The following is an 18412-nucleotide window of genomic DNA, read 5'->3' on the forward strand; positions in this document are numbered from 1 at the left end:
GTGAGCCCTGAAACACAACAACCTGTTGGGAATAAAAACTGCTCTCAATCAAAACAGAACCAGACCTAGTGATGCTCTTACACCATTCAATTTGCCCTCCATATTTGGAAGGCAGAATGTGTGGCAGACCGAGCCTCATAACAACAACAACAACAACAACAACAACAACAAGGCTGGAAGACAAATGGAGAAATGTGATTTCTGAAGTGCCCCAGTTGCCTCTGTATTCCAATGGTCAAAAAAGCATCTAACAGAACCACCAGCCAAAATATAGCTAACAACTCCCCAAGCAGTAACAGGAATCTTTGCGGATCCATCAGATGTCAGTTGTGGACCTGAATAAGTTTTTCCTTCCTTTGGAAGGGGGCAGCCATAGTCAAGGCCATTATCACAAGGAAGTGATCTGTCCATGGCAATGAACTGATGGAAAAGTACCTCCCCCAAAAGATAACAATATATTTGCTCCAAGGTGATTGCAAGATCTAAAACATAGCCATGTGCGCAAGGGCCAGTGGTAGCCTATGACAAACATGTGATTGCCATGATGACAATGAACTTCCAAGTGAGCTCTAATTCCAGAGAGAGGGGATTGAAATCACTTTCTACTCTTTGGTGTTATTGTGAATCCAAGATCTTACAATAATTGTAATATGACAAAATATAAACATATAGGGAAACAATCCTACTACCTAAATCTATTTAAATTGTTTTAAATGGAGTACAATCAAATGTGATCCTCCACTTTATCTATTTCTTTGTCCAGTTGTATTATTATTTGGAACATGATCTGCTTGCTCAAAGGCAGAATGTGGCCTCAACCTGAAAAAAAGGTCGCACATCCCTTATTTACAAGAAATGTTACAGTCCATAAATAGAAACCTTCCCAAAATATTTTTTCTGAAAACTACAGAATCAATGTTTTATTCCAACATCTAGCATGGAAGTGGAATTAGGAAGCATAGTTATAAATTTTAACCAATTTAATTGATATAGAAGCACTTTACTTAATTAATAGTGGTTGATTAATTTTAATCAGCAGAGCTCTACATTAACAATGCTTGTTTAATTTTAAGCCTATTTTCATTCTGCTATATTGCTACATATGGAATGAAATACAAGATATTAAATATGCTATTCGCACAATACCTTTTTTAATAATTTTATGGTACATGCTTCCTTTAGTATCTAAAAAAAGTACAGTTTATTGAGCTTTGGCTTGTATGCAAATGTACATAAATTCAGTCAATTAGATGACTGCTCTATTAAAGGCAAGTGATTAATCAGGAAAGATGTTTTAATTGGTCAATAGCTTCCACTGGAATGAGCTTCTGCCAGACTTGACAGACCAGCTCAATTAATCTAGTAGCCAAGCATTCATCCAATTTGTTCCTCAAGATTCCCAGCGATGAAAATTGTGTTTATGCAGGCATGGGCACACAGTCCTTGGCAATCAGTTCTAGTGCTGTATCAGTACTTAATATCAGTATGAAGTTAGATTTATGTCCAATGTTCTGATTTCTTTCCTTGATTATTGTTTTATTCCTATTTATTCCTGGCCCAATTGTAACTATAAATATAGTATAATCTAATCCTGCCCTTCCTGGATGGCATTTTAAAAATTTTAAATTCTGGGGTTTTTAATAGGTTTTAATTGGAATTATTTTAACTATCAGTTAGTTTGTTTATTATACAGACTGTGTGTTTAAGTTGGTTTGTCCGCGTTTTGTGTTTTGCTTTGTTGTCTATTATATTTATTGTCTGTACTCCGCCCCGAGTCCCTTCGGGGAGAGGGGGCGGTTTATAAATTTAATAAACTAAACTAAACTAAACCAAACCAAACTAAACTAAACTAAACTATAGTTTCTTCCCTTTCGCCTATGCTGCCTTTCTAATGTGTTCAAGGAAGCTTTTAGAGCTTGACAAAGAGGAAATGAATTATTTTATCGCAACAGCAACTTGACAATCAAAAGAACTGTTAAGATGCAAATTCCATCCCTTTTTGTACATCCCACATATGTACATGAGCAGAAGAACCCATGACATCACAGCATACATTTCATCATTTTAACAAAAACCACAGGATGCAGGGGATACTTAAGGGTGGTGACATTCAGGAAGGGGAGGGGCTAGTAAAGATAGAGGGTTTAACATATTTTGCACCTATCTCAATTGGTTACAAACACAACTGGGACTGGAATTTGCATTGCTAAGTGATGTGATCATTATATGAGTTTTGCCTGATTTAATGAACTTTTTTGGTTGCAATCTTTCAGTAAGCCACATGGCTTTCCCCAACTGGGAAGGTCGCAACTTCCCCCCTGGGAAGGTCACAATTGGAAAACATATGACCTTGGGATGCTGCAACTATCATTAATACATGCCAAACACCCAAATGTCGATCATGTGACCACAGGGATGTTGTGGATGGTCCTAATTGCCAGGCCTGGCTGTAAATTATAACTTCAAACATTTATTAAATAAATGATCATAAGTTGAAGACTACATGTAATGGAAAGCCAAAACAGAGGTTAGATGTAGCACAGCAATCAGCAGTGAGGAAAGCAATGTTTATACTAGCTCAAGGATAGGTGGGTGGCATTTTAATTGAGCTTTGGGGAAAATCCCACAGAGCTACCAAATAGATATTCTCTCGTTCCTCCCTCAATAATAATTTTTGTGGTAAAAGAGAGAAGTAAACTTGGAAAGTATGACAAAATTGCAAAAAGGCATGTTTCCTGAACATCCCCTTAATAAAATCTATATTTGAGATATGCTTTATTCTGACTATACAATAAAAGCTTTTTCTGGAAGCACATTTCCTCTCCTCACAGCAGGAGGGAGAGATGTAAAGAGGGATGATGGGGAGGGGGGAACAGAATACATTAACTGTCCTTAATCAAAGCTGGAAGAGAGTTTACAAGAAGGTAAGTTGCTTTTCTTCCCCTTCAGGGCCTATCTTGCCCCCTCCATAAAGAACATAACCTGTTATGAGAGAGCAGCTTCCTTTTATGGCATAGGAGGAAACCTTCCATATCCAAGATCAGAAGAAGTTCTTATATAAATCTTGATGGCTTTGCTACTGATTGCAGACAAATAAACAGACAAAAAACTCAAGACCTTGGGATCACCCTTGAAATTGCCATAGACTACCTATCTCTTGTGTGAAAGAGACATATAGGACTCGTCTTGATTCTGGGATATATGTGATTCAAGGTTTATGGCAGCAGGAAGTAGGAGAAATGGGCATACATTCTCAGCATAGACAAACCAGGAATACATTAAAAAATGTTTCTTCTACTATAATGTTCCTTTTGCATAGGTGATTGTAACAAGCAGAAGCAATGCACACAAACACAAAAGTAATTGCCATTACTTTTTAAAAAAATTTCTGGATCAGCTTTTGTTATCAAAAAGTAATTCGCTTCCTATAATGAAATAATGAGAGTTGTGTACAGTGGCTGAATGACATTTTTACTTAAATCACCAATCCCATTCCTTAAGTCCAGATAGTAATAAATATATTTCAGTTGTAGACTTCTAAAAACAATTTTAAATCAGAAAATAAAGGATAAATAACCTATGAAGTGCTCTGTTTTGGTTGAGGCCACAACCTTTATCCAATTATCCTGTTTCTAGCACATGAGCATAAAATTATACCCACCAGGACATGATCAATTTGGTAGTTGTAAGCCAAGATAAAACAGAAACAGGGCTAGACAGAGTATTCCTTTTGGGGCATTTAGTAGGCAATCTTGACATTTAGGGCTCTCCCGTAAAATTCTTCTACAGTATTTTACAATGTCTTGTTGCAAATGGGTTATTTTCCTCTCTCTGATTTAGGAACAAAATAGTTTGAAGTGCTTTATCTTTCCATTATCTGTTTTCAATTTCCCTGCCATGCCCTTTGCTTTGCCAAACAGACTGGAAAGTTGAAGGTGTGAGTGACTCCAGATGATCAATAAACTGGCTTTACTTTGAGTTGACAGCGGCTGATCGTCTCCAGTGGGTTAGTATGTAGAAGGCTGAAGCTCTATAATAAACACTGAATAATAATAATAATACTAATAATGATAATTTTGGTATTGAAGTCAAATATAGAAGAAATAATGCTTTATTCCAGTTAGTTTTTATATGCAGAAATATATATGTTAGAAAGCAACATGAAAAGCATCTTCTTAAAAGCTTGCTCTTGTTCTTTACACAAACTGGCTTTTCATACTGGGAGATACTGACATTTTATGGAAGACATCCATGAAATAATTATTATACCAGAAAGTAACCTTAGGTTTAATTCTGTGGGCAAACCGTTGACATTCTAAATTTCTTCCTCTAGCATTCCTATGTAAATCCATGTAGATTTTTCTTTCTTTCTTGAGGAGACACAGAATAAAATGCCAAAACTAGACGATTGAACTGATTTAAATTTAAAGGCTCTTTATATAGACCTATTTCCTGAGCAATGCTTTCGGTATAGATTTACTTTGTCCAAAAAATATTGCATTTCATATCATTCATTATTATTTTAACTAAGAGAGAATCAATATTCTGAATGTAAAAATTCTCAGGAATGTGCCACCTTTTCCATCAATACATACATAGAAATCTATTTTTTTTTAAAAAAAATCTTGTTCCAAACCTAGAAGGGAAACTTCAGAAGAGAGACTTCTGCATGCACACAGTAGGGTCCCCCATCATTCCTGAATAGCTGAAGAAAGCAAATCTGGCAATCATAACCTTTTTTTGCATAATTTTTACAGTATAAAGAATTTGTATGAAAGTGTGTGAAAGTTTTGAATTTTTATCAGAAAGAAAAATAGCTGCACTCTTGGACCATTGTCACATTAGTGAGGAAAAAAGTGTTGAAAGGCAGCTTTGAAATCATTTCAAAATGAAAGACCATAAAAGCCAATGCAGCAGCCAAACAGATGATGTGTATGTGTGTGTATGTTCTAGGAGAGTTGTGTAATGGCTTTAACTTACTCCTTGCCAACTGTTCATTCATATACCCTTTGGCCTGCCAGCTAAAGATCCTAGCGTGAGATGTTTGTGATTGCACATCACAGCAGCTCAAGCTAGAGATACTTCTAGAAATGTTTCCAATGTGCATTCATAGTCCCCCTATATTGTCTTCACATTTGCTCTGTTATTTTCCTTAACCCCTCCTCACCCCTATTCAATCAAGGAATAAAAATCAAAATAGTACACTATGTACTTTCACTAGTAGTGCGAATAACCATTTATCTAGATGTATTCCATTATTTTAGAACTGGTTCAGAATGGATTGTTATCAAATCACTGTATGATACCATTATAACACTTTGGCTAATGAAACTGAGATTGAGGAAATTGGATTTTCTGTTCCCATGGCCATCTGGGTCTATTGCTTCAATACAGCATTGGCATTTGTTTTATTTATTAGAGCCTGCCTGAAGGTCAGAAGAATCTATATAGAGTTCCCATGTAATCTACTGTTCAGACCACAACCATCAGAAATCTGCTTAATTTTGAACAATAAAATAGCAGCACAAACTATCACATAATTTTCTGCGTACCTTCCCCCAATACTTTTTAAAAACATTACATTATTTATATTCTGGGTGAGCAATGGACAGCATTTTAGAACAAAGACTCACTGAGAATAATAAGTATATATTTGGGTGGAATGTACATTTTTATTATATTAGTATATATAAAAAAAGATGTAGAATCTTAAGAAAAAAAGGGGAGCAAAATCACAATTATTTTCTGAAAGCTTGCATTATTGCTATAAGTACATGAAATAACACCAGTTTAATTTCTGAAATATGTTTACTGAAATATTTGCAAGTACGTCTATTGCAAGTTTATCTGCATAAGATTATTGCACAAAATTAAATATAGTCTTCTATATCAGGGGTCTTCAACCCCAGTCTCTGGACTGGTACCAGAAACCAGGCTGCACAAACAAGCAAAGCCCCATCCGTGGAAGGCAGGCAGCACATGAAACCAACTCCCCTCTGCCCCACGGAAAAACCTCTCTCCATGGAACTGGTCCCTAGTGTCCAAAGCGTTGGGGGCCACTGCTCTATATTATGGACACAGTTTTTATTTTCCAGAATCTGGAGTCCAAACATTTTACATCCTTACCTTTGGTTCATACATAATTTATCAGGATGTTCCCGCTTTTATTCATGGGTTCATCTTCATAGTTACTTTTAAGCCATATTGTTCATTTACTCTCCCAAACCTTCAATGCCCATATTACCTGACTCTATTTTCAAACACACAGAGTTATGAACACAAATAATACTTGAGTGCCTTCTTGTTGACAATCTCTAGTTAAGAACAAATAATACATTGAAGAAACAATTTGAGAAAGATGGAAGGAAGAACTAGGATTCTGAAACTAGATTTTAAAAAGGGGGAAAGAGGAAGGAAGGACATCAATATTGAAATTATAACAGCTATAATCATTGTTTAAATGGGGGCATTAATTGGACTTTAATTAGTCCCTGTGGGCAAGACAGAAAATGTTCTTTCTATAAATAATTTATTGTTACATTTGCTATTATTTTTTGAAGCTGTTGACAACTTTAAAAACTTTGTGAAGTCCTCGATGCTCTCGGAGTTTGGTTCCTTGCTTGAAGACATTTCATTACCCAATTAGATAACATCATCAGTGCGAATGAAAGTAACGTTTAGTTGCTTGCCCTATCAGCATTGGTGTTTGTGTGTTTGTGATTTTTTCCCCATTGGTAATTCCTTTGAATAGATAATTATTTTTAGATAGATTGTTTTTTAGTGTTAATTCCTGCTTATCTAGTTGATAGCTGCTACAAAGGATATATTTTTTGTTTCCTTCTTTTAGACTTACTTTTCTGTATTTTATTCAGAAACTAATGATGTAATATTTCAGTCCCTTCTCTAAGTTATCTCTTCTCTTCACTTAAAAGAGGGCTAAAATGTTACATATTTGATTTCCCAACACTAACCAAAGTGATTTTTTTTAACCTATAAAGCCCAATATGGTTTGACTCTGTATTACCTACAAGACTTCTTTTCTAAACAGAACCTTTACACCAGGGGTGTCCAAACTTGGGAACTTTAAGACTTGTGGACTTCAACTCCCAGAATTCCCCAGCCAGCATGGCTGGCTGGGGAATTCTGGGAGTTGAAGTCCACAAGTCTTAAAGTTCCCAAGTTTGGACACCCCTGCTTTACACCCTATGCATTCAACTGGAGAGATATTTAGGATGCTTCAAGGTGCCTGGAGAAAGATAAGGTTGGCAAGTAGATCTTGGCAATTGCCTCCATCTTTGTGAAACAGCTTACTACTCCTTGCCCCAGATCTAGATAATTCCTCTTTGTTCATATTTTGGATAGGATGAAAAATATTTTTTCTGCTAGGTGTTTTAAGTTTAAGTTTAATTGGTTGACATTTTCATTTGTTTTGTACATCAATTTACAAACTGCCTTTTCAGTGACCTTTTTGGGTACTTTTATTGTTTGAAAATTGTGATTCACCCAGAATCCTTGGACAGGCAGTTTTATAATAAATAAATCCAGTCTTCTAGTTTCTAAAACTACACACATCCATATCCATAAATGTATGCATTTGCCATGCATATTTTGTCTTTCATCACTAAATGATCTTCAAAACTACCTATAATAGGGTGTTTCTGAATTTCTGAGGCAAAACGTTTGCAGTCTACATCAAACAGTTTGTTTTTTTACTCCCTATTCCAATAATTTATTTTGTTGAGGAGAAAAAAAAAGGAAGCAAAAGATGATCGGATCAAGAAGAGGAAGGGAAAAGCTTACAGCTATATTTTGACAATGGAATGGATTTTTTTCAGCCAAATAGCTGTCGTTGCTATGCTTTTAAGTTGGTTGCTATGAGGTTTGAGCACACATGCATGTCAGAATGTCTGGGTAGTTAATTTGACATTTTTTTCAAATCAGTGGAGCTTGAACTTTAAGAGATGTGACATTGTTCAGTTTTATCAGATGGAACTTCAGAGGAAAGGAAAGTATAATTTATGCCATAAGCTAATATAAATGTAAGCCTTGCATTTCTTCATTACCAATTATAGAAGACATACTTTCTATCTAGATCCCGTTTATATGATGATACCTGAGTAGTGTGGGAATTGTTTGTACTACACTGCCTTACAGTGGTTCAGTAAACATTCCCAAATGGGAACAATCCTACTCTTTATGGTCTGGTCTGGATCTTTACTCCATTTTTGCACTTGAGTTCAGCAAAAACATGCCATGACAATATCTTGCTTTCTTCCATATCTCTGTGACTTTGCCTTCTTGTCATCTCCAGCCCAAGAGAGACATTTAAATTGTCCTGAACTGTACCAGCATTAGTACTTCTCTTCCTTTAAGCATTGTAATAGTAGCTGCAAGGTATGAAAAACCCATATCACTATTGGAAATATCAGATGACTTTTTAGGGGGTAGGGTGAAATCTTTCCATGGAGACAGGTTAGAGAGGGAGATTGCCTGGACTCTACTGGACACCAAAGGGAGGCAAAAGGACCTCTGAGAAATTGTGCTTACTTTCCTTAAGGCACATTTGGCAAAAGCGACAGCACAAAAGTGCAGTAGTTATAGACTTCATTCAGTAACTGCTATATGGTACCCATCCATGCATTTTCACCAACCTTGCAGGAGGGCAGTGTGCATATAGAACCCCCAGCCTGACTCTATCTGGTGAAACAAGCCAGTGCAAATAATGGCTCAGGCTATGTAATAAACAGTTTGACAATGATACTAGCACTCACAGGATCTCTTTCTCGACTGGGTCAAGTAAACTCTTGCATTTTCTACTCACAAGCTTTGCTGTTGTATTGAATGGCTTCAAAAGCTTATGAAGAGGATGCTCATCATGGAGGAGGTTGGGCTCAGTGAATAAGGATTATGAGCACTGCATGCCTCTCCTCTCCTGCTTGAGTTATGCTCCAGCTTCATGCAAGCCTTGAAAGCATTGGTTAAAGCAGTTTAACATAGAACTGTACAAGAGTACTAGAATTCTCTGGAGTTTCTCAGTCATCCAGACCCTGGTTGTTCCAAAGGTGCTTTTTCAAGAGGCAACTGGACTTTCTTTGTTTACAACACAGTCTCTTCAGCAGTTCCAGAAAGGTTCCACACACCTTTGCAGTATCCAGATGATCCCGAAGGCACAGATAAACTTCCAAATGGCCTCAACCCTCAGAAAGAGTGCTAATAACCAGATGACTGCAAGGAATATAAATCCTTCCATTCTCCATCAATCAATCAGAACTGAAGAAGCTTCTTGGATGAGAAGCAAAATGTCTTCAAGGAAAAACAAAGGAAGTCCAGTTGCCTCTTGAAAAAGCACCTTTGGGACAAGAGTATTAGACCACACTCTTCCACTTCGTGCATTTTTAATGCATGTAATGGAGGCTCCCTGTATGCTCTTTTTTTACTTCCCAATGTTTAATTTAAAAGGACAATGAAACTCAGTCATCAGACCCCACTCTGTTCACCCAGCACTATCATGAGTAGTGAATATATTTTCTTGCTGACAGTAATATTTAGGAAGCACATCTAGAGGAATGAACTAAATACTCTGTTTAACATGCCCTTTGCCATCACCACAATTCACCAATGAATGAGGATAATGCAATAGAGGCAGGATAAGAAACAACAACAAGGGCACCAAGGATAATGCAAGCATAATTATAAGAATTATGAAAATTCTGTTTTGGTTAGGATGTGAATTGGCCCAGGAAATTATGCCTGCATGAACCTTGACCAACCAATTCAGGGATATATATGTCAGCTATAGCTGAGCTATTTAGAAGCTGAATTTTTCTATGGCAAAACAAGATGACATAGATTAGGACTACCATCTCACAAAATTTAACTATTTTAAAAAAGAAGTAGAATGTATTATTATCTCCCTACCCTTGATATGGACCTCTGATCACTTAGAAATGTTTATTATATACTGTACATACTTTCCATAGAAGTTGCATGCCAATATCACTTAAAAGAAATATATTCCATTCCATTAATTTGTGAAATTGCTAAAAGGCTTTATTTATGACACAGATTTCACAAATGAATTAGCCAAGAACAAGATAATGTTTCCTAGCAGATCACATTTTTGGAAACCTCAGAGCCTAACTAAACTACAAACTTAATCAATTTAACAGTAGAACAGCTGCACTTATAAAGTATGAAAGGAGGAGCAAACAAATTTACCAGAACCATTACTGAATCCCTGGGATTCTTTCATAGTCATAGTTTTCTTTCTAAATATGTATGTCTGAATGGAAGAAAATGGTGTAAATTAGTGGAACTACTGAAGTATCTTTGAGGTTGTGGGCATGGGACCCAGACCACATTAAGTTTATAGTAGCACTATGAAAAAGGCAGAATTTAGGGACTAGTTAGAAAAAGGGAACCACAATGGGATCTATAAACACCCATCTCTAGATTGAGGTTGTTTATGTTGCACCAGCAAGGATGGAGTTCACAGTACCACTAGGGGGCATCCACTGACTACAACATTTTTCAGAACATTTTTTTTTTAAAGGCGGACATTTTTCCCAAGTATGCTGGGATCGTAATTTTCAAAATACTAAACCAGCATTCCCAAACCTGTCTATAAATTTGGGCAGGAATAGTTCCAGTATATTTGGAGGATAAAAATTGGGAAGGGCTTCTATAGACTGCACCGAGTTGATTACTTGGCATTTAGTTAGAAGGTGCATTCTTAATATAGGTAAATAAATAGAGGTAGAGGTCACATGTATATGAGGGAAATCCTACTAATAGACATAAGCAAATGTGCCTCAGAAAACCCCTAAACTCTTCATCTATTCAGCCGTAATTTCTATGTAGGCTTGGAATTAAATAGGACTAATTTGAAAATACCAAAGAACCCTCAAACTCTAACCTAGAGGGAGAAGTTGAAAAAAGACCCCAGAAGGAAACTGTGGCAAACCACTTTTCTATAGTTGTCAAAAAGCTATATAGATAAATCCATGAAATCACCAATAACCAAGTTCACCTAAGAGACTTTGTTTTATTTGTCTAATTTTGAAACCGTTATGTTTTGCTTCTGAAATTCTTATTCTTTAATTCTCAGCATGCAGTCTGTTGGGGAAGGGGGGGGGGGAGTGAAGATACCATCCAATAGCTATTTAACTGTTTGTTTCATTCAGATTATTACGACGAAAGCATGTCCCCATCTTAAAGGAAAAGGCATGAATGTGCTTCTTATGCTAGAGTGCTTTTTACAATATTGCTGAACTTTTGATCAGGCAATTTTTCACGATTAATTTGAAATATGGTGCTGTTGCTTTTAAAAAATGTTATATTTTGATCTATTAACTTGGCTTGGCAAGTCTTATTAAGGACAAAGTTTGGTGGATCAAAGCAAATAATTTTACAACAAACTGGAACTGGATTTAAAGCACTTTTTACATGGCATTTTGGTATTGGAGTTTTCAGCACAGCTTTACAGGCCAATTAGCTTCACAAAGTTCTAGGGTACACAGTTGCAAAGGACTGGTAAAATAGTTTGCTTTCATCTCCTGGAAAAGCCATTGTGTAAATAATACTGTACAGGAAATAGCAATAAACCTCTGCTAAATAAGAAGAAAGTTTCCAAAAACAATAGAAGAGGCAATGAAAGCAGTTCAAGGGAGATATAAAACTTTAAACTTGGAAGTGCCCTAAACTGCAAGCAGGCCTTATAAATCAATAACAGTTGTGACTAGATAATCATATCTAGATTGCAAAATCAAATCAATGTTGATGCAGCCACAAACTATCACAAAGCAAATATAACAGTAGGTCTAGGATGAGAGTAAAAATAATTAAAATAAGGGACAATGTAAAATAATTAATTTTAACTAAAGAAAGTTTTAAAGCTAAATATTGTCACTTAACAATCGGCCTAAAGATAAAACTAAAAGGATTACAATAAATGAAAGGTTGGGTTTTTAAAATGGCAATCAATTACCATAAATAATTCATTTAAAAGGGGGCAGCTTGGCCAATGAAAAAGTCAGTCCGTTTTAAACTTAATGCTAGTATCTGGCAGATGATAATCAAATAGGTACAACTGTTCTTAGTTACAGGTAGTCCTTGTCTAGTGACTGCCTTGTTTAGCAACTGTTCACAATGAGTGCAATCATGGAAAAGTAATTTTACAGCCAATCCTTGCATTTATCTCCTTTGCAAGTCTAAAAAGCAAAGAAAAACTGAAGTAAGATGATAAGCACAGTCACCATTTCACATAGCAACTACTTGACTTACAATACAATACAATAGTAGAGTTGGAAGGGACCTTGGAGGTCTTCTAGTCCAACCCCCTGCCTAGGCAGGAAACCCTATACCGTTTCAGACAAATAGCTATCCAACATCTTCTTAAAGACTTCCAGTGTTGGGGCATTCACAACTTCTGGAGGCAAGCTGTTCCACTGATTAATTGTTCTAACTGTCAGGAAGTTTCTCCTCAGTTCTAAGTTGCTTCTCTCCTTGATTAGTTTCCACCCATTGCTTCTTGTTCTACCCTCAGGTGCCTTGGAGAATAGTTTGACTCCCTCTTCTTTGTGGCAACCCCTGAGATATTGGAACAATGCTATCATGTCTCCCCTAGTCCTTCTTTCTCTTAAGCTAAACATACCCAGTTCCTGCAACCGTTCTTCATATGTTTTAGTCTCCAGTCCCCTAATCATCTTTGTTGCTCTTCTCTGCACTCTTTCTAGAGTCTCCACATCTTTTTTACATCGTGGCGACCAGAACTGAATGCAGTATTCCAAGTGTGGCCTTACCAAGGCATTATAAAGTGGTATTAACACTTCACGTGTTAATCTTGATTCTATCCCTCTGTTGATGCAGCCTAGGACTGTGTTGGCTTTTTTGGCAGCTGCTGCACACTGCTGGCTCATATTTAAATGGTTGTCCACTAGGATTCCAAGATCCCTTTCACAGTTACTACTACTGAGCAAGGTATCACCTATACTGTACCTGTGCATTCCATGTTTGTTGCCTAAATGTAGAATCTTACTCTTTTCACCATTGAATTTTATTTTATTAGATAGTGCCCAATGTTCAAGTTTGTCAAGATCCTTCTGTATCTTAAACCTATCTTCTGGAGTGTTGGCTATTCCTGCCAGCTTGGTGTCATCTGCAAATTTGATGAGTTCCCCATTTATTCCCTCATCCAAATCATTGATGAAGATGTTGAAGAGAACTGGGCCTAAAACAGAACCTTGGGGTACTCCACTGCATACTTCCCTCCATGAAGATGCAGTTCCATTGAGGACTACACGTTGAGTGTGGTTGGTCAGACAGTTACGAATCCATCTGGTGGTGATGCTGTCTAACCCACATTCTTCTATTTTATCTAGTAGTAGGTTATGGTATACCTTATCAAAAGCCTTACTGAAGTCCAAGTAAACTATATCGACGGCATTCCTCTGGTCCACTAATTTTGTCACATTATCAAAGAATGCAATAAGATTAGTCTGGCATGATCTGTTTTTGACAAATCCATGTTGGCTTTTGGCTATTACTTTAATTGCTTCTAGGTGTTCGCAAATTCGTTGCTTAATTATTTTTTCCAGAATCTTTCCTGGTATTGAGGTCAGGCTGATAGGTCTGTAGTTTCCTGGATCTATTTTTTTTCCTTTTTTGAAGATGGGAACCACATCACTTAATGTCTGAGTTGCTGGTACCAAATGGAATCACTAAATCAGGACTACCTGTGTCTTAGTTTATATACAATACCTTGCAGTGTTAGCTCAGGGTTAGTATCAGAAAGCAAAAGCAATACATATTGCTTGATGGTAAATCATGTAATAATATTCAGAAGGAAAATAATTAGAAGTCTGCTGGGCTCCTGCAAAATTAATAACAGACGGCATTCCGAGTCCTTCGGGAGAGGGTGCGGCTAAGAAATAAATATTTATTATTTTATTAAATATTTATAGAAAAGGACATGCCGAATAGATTCTATTTATCCCGACTCCTAGAAGCAAATGCCTAATGCCTGGGCATCTTCTCACAGCCACATTCCTGATGCAACAAGCAAAAGGCATTGCATTGGATTAAGGTAGAAGCTCTTCTCTATTTGGTGATAAAGAACTACAGTGATGCAACAGCTGATGCCATAACATTTCTGAAACTGATACTCCATGAAGAGCTGGAGGATACTGCTGTATCAGCTTGGTGTTCTGTATCAAACAAGCACTACTTAAACATTGTGCTTGAGTAAATAAGATGAAAAGCCAAGCAATGGAAATTTGAAATGTCTACTCTCATATTTGCGACATAACCTGTAGCAAGGAATGTCAGTCTCACCCAGTAATGTAAAGTGGCATGCTGTATTTTGGTTTCTATTCTTGCTGCTTTTATGTATATGGTGGAAATAGGGGGGAAGAGGAGGGGGGAGGAGATTGTTGGAAGACTGTTTTTCAGGTGAAAATCCAGATGTCCACTAGGTGCAGAAAACTGCTGTGGATTTACTAGGTTTCAGCAGCCCAGATTGGGTAGCCCTGGGTTAGCTATCGTATAATTGTACACTTTGGTATCACTCTTAATTGATACATTCTAAAAGTGTGACTTAAAAAAGATACCTTTGAGCCAAGAATCCTACCTTTCCTGCATTCAAGATTAGGTATTATATAAGAAAGAGGACTTTACAAATAGCCTTAAGTCTTTTATTTTTTTCAGTTAAGACAAGAATAAGTCGTTTTCTGTTATTCAAACATTTTAGTCCATTTCAAAAAAATAGGCAAAGAAAAATCCATTAGGTGCCAGACAAATATCTATCCCAGTATGTGTTCTGTGCTCCAAGTCTCATTAGTTAAAGAGTTCCATCTGATGGGAATCAGGAAGAGAGCATTTTTTTGCCATGGCACCTACCCTCTGGGATATCTTTCAAGTCCATTGATGATTCTTTTGAAACCCAAAAGCCAAAAGCATAGTGACTTTGGCTTGAAACATTCTATTCTATTTTCCTTGTATCTTCTTATATTGCAAGATGTATTTTATAATGAAGAATAGGGGCTACAAGATTTCAAATATCAATACTTGCATAATACCATTAAATTAATAGAATTCCTTTCAACAGGAAAGGTTTTATTTATAAACTTTAGTTCTGCTAAGTTGCTTAAGATTTAAAAGCACCCATTTAAGCAGACAGGTAGCAAATTCAAGAACAAATATACACTATAGTAATACAAAACTACATGGGAAGTTTTAAAAGCTACAGTGTGGGTGATGAACAAAAGAATTGGAGGACAGGAGTGGATAGGGAACACAGCCTTCTGAATCAGCAAGGGAGGGATAAATTTCGATTGACATCTTCAACTAAGGATCCTTAAATTGTTTTCCAAGAAAAATTACAGTAAATGATTTATTATGCAAATGAATGCTATGTTATGCTAATCAATTGCTTTGTTTTTCTAACTATGACATTCAGAATGTTGCGCAGCTCTTCAAAAAAGACCTGAGGGTTGTGTGTGTGTGTGTGTGTGTGTGTGTGTGGTGATGATGGTAGTGGTGGTGAAATATTATTTATTAAATATAGGAGTAAAGATATAAGACACAAACCGTCCGATTTTGAAATCCACTGATTCTAGTGGGAAATTTAAACAAATTCTTAATCATTTTAGCAGAAACCTATAAAATACAAAACTGAGCTGGACAGCTGAATTCTGTCCAAAATGCTAGTGATTAATAACATAAGTTAGGGTTAGGTTAAGCTAACCCTAAGAGCCAATCAAAAGCTTCAAGGTATTTCTGGCATAAGTTACAGTTAGGGTTTGTTAGGGTTAACCCTAACCATAACCCTAAGAGCCAGCCAAAAGCTTCAGGATAATTCCAAACACAACATGAAAACAACTTTTCCTGGAAATGCGAGCCAGGATACAACCAAGAAAACATTCGTTTGCATTGAAGTGATGTGCATCATCTCATTCCATTCAAAGACATGCTTCTTTGAAAACTAGAAGAGTCAAATGCAGAGACCTCCTAGTACGTAGTTCCTAATCAGAAGTGGCCACTTTCAAATAATTCCGTGCAAAACTTCAAATGGAATTCTTCCAGTGGCGTTTTGTTCATGTCTAAGCTTGGCAGAAACAGTTAAAAACATTTAAACTTCATCTAGCCCTGGATCTTGCACTGATCCTGTACTGTATCTTTCATCATCGCTACTGGGTCTTTTGTTCTATCCTAAATTGAAAATGTGTGAATAGACAGGTGTTAGCTTTGCAGCCTGCCATTCTTTTCCAAACAACAAATAAACCGGTGTCCACAAAGCTAAAAAATTTCCCCCTCCTACACCAAGTAAATGAACAAAGACCACACACATCTAAGGGGGAAAGGGAGCAATTCCCTCTTTCCACAAATTCAGCTTCTTTACCACCAAGATTAATCTAATGTTGCCAATTTGAAACAATCTAAAATATCACAGTCTTAATGTTTGTTACAGACCTGAGACTCTGGATGCCCAATAGCCAGGATTTATATACCACTAGCTGATAACCCGGTATTGACAGGTATTTATGTATCCCAATTCTGTATTAGACAGGAATGGTGATGTCAAGTGGCAACGTAAGTGCGGAATGGGCTGTCTTCCCTCCTTCCAGGAATGTTGCTGCAATTCCTGAATAGGTGATGGCAAGAGCAATTTCTCCCTAAGCCCTGATTTTGGGAACAATTAAATTAGTTAAAAATAGTTTCCCTGTGCCCCCAGAAGGGTAATTTCCAAGGTTGGATTTTCCCCCTTACCAGAGGGAGCCCCCTTGTGAGTACTGTGAAGCCATTACCATGGCGATTCCACTGTGCTGTACAGCCATTTTAAGGCAGTACAGTATAAGCCATTTAAGACACAACAGGCTGTATCTTAACAGAACACCCAGAGTGTTAGGGGTGTTTTATCCCCACAGTATTTTTTTCCAGAGAGTAAGTCATCTGTGTACCAAGTTTGGTTGAAATTGCAGAGTTATGCTGGAACATACACACACAGACACAGCCATTTATATATAGAGAGAGATTGGGCTTGGAAATGCAATGCCTCATTTTAAATACCAAGGCAACAAAATATTTAGAATGTAGCACAGATATACATTTTAACATAAAAATGATCAGAGATAATAACTGAAATCGAGAGACAGAGAGAGGGGGGGGAGGGGGGGAGGGAGGGGAGAAGTTTGGACATATAATAACAGGTACAGGAACCCTCGGCTACCTATTTCCACTGACTCAAAAGATAGTCTCTAAGCATATCAGAGTACTAACGTTCTGCTATATGGTACATTGGCAGAGATTCATCTAGTCACGTTTTATTTTCTCCTTCCTGTTTCACCAATATTGCTATCTAGTCATACATTTCTTTAGTTAGCTCTATGTGTGCACTGGTTCTCTGGCAGCCTTTATAGCTGCTATACTAACATCTTTGCCTCAGCTTAGTCTTACTGGTGCCCAGCGATCTTCTCCACTCGTGCCTGCATACTTGTGAGTTTTTTATAGTCCTTGGAGTGCCTCTCAGATAATCTCACATTCATCCTCTGATGCACACAGGATGCACTGAAGAGCCAACTGGAGGCTATAAATTAGAGAGCACTGAGACCCAGGGATATGAGGGAAAATGCTGTAAGAGTAAGTCTGTAGATACTCTTATCAAGTCTCAACAATGTACCCATTCAATATGAATACATATATCTGAAAACATTAATGCAAGAATTGTTCTCCTTCCTTTTATACACTGAATGGATTTCACATTGCTTTAATTTACTAGAGTTGAAAGCTTTTTTTTTTTTTACTTATAACATTGGGCAACACAAAAGTGAGGCATTGCTCTCTCTCTCCCCCCTCCCAATCTTTACCCCTGAAGTCTGTTTCACATGCTATACAGAATGATATAGGTTCCAATTCATGCTCCATTTGTTACATGGGAACCATGCAGTACGAGCACATATACTTCCGATTCATATAAAAGTAATCTAGGGAAAACTAGGCAACATGGGGAAAAATAACCCCTTAATTAATGGGGCAATTACCATTTAAGAGAGCTAACTTTGTAGTGTGAGAGAAAGCCACACTCTGCTCTACACAAAATGAAAAGGTAACCCGAGAGGACAAAGTTACAGGGGAAATTGCTTTATAGAAATAAAGTAAGACTGGCTTGATGGAATGAGCATTCTGCCTTTTAAACTATTTTTCCCCCAAATATGTTCAATGTGGTATGACACAAAACTTAAAACAAAAAAAAGGATATTGAACGTAAAATATAAAAATATTCTAATATTTAAATTTGCACCATGAATAAGTCATTTCCCTCCCCAAGTACCGCAGAGAGAATGCTAATATAGGGAACCTCTGAAGTACAGGAACAATCAAAGCAATAATGCCTGACCAAATAGCTGCATCGTGAAGT

The 18412-nt window shown here is 37.0% G+C and overlaps 1 protein-coding gene across 1 annotated transcript in view; it reads right to left on the reverse strand.

Moving 5' to 3' along the window:
- Positions 1–18412, reverse strand: part of SRCIN1 (SRC kinase signaling inhibitor 1) — a gene marked incomplete at its 3' end in the record, with an annotated part of 177730 nt that overhangs the window by 54170 nt on the left and 105148 nt on the right. The window lies entirely within an intron of this gene.

Source organism: Natrix helvetica (assembly GCF_964273705.1).
Source record: "Natrix helvetica genome assembly, chromosome: Z".
NCBI lineage: Eukaryota > Metazoa > Chordata > Lepidosauria > Squamata > Natricidae > Natrix > Natrix helvetica.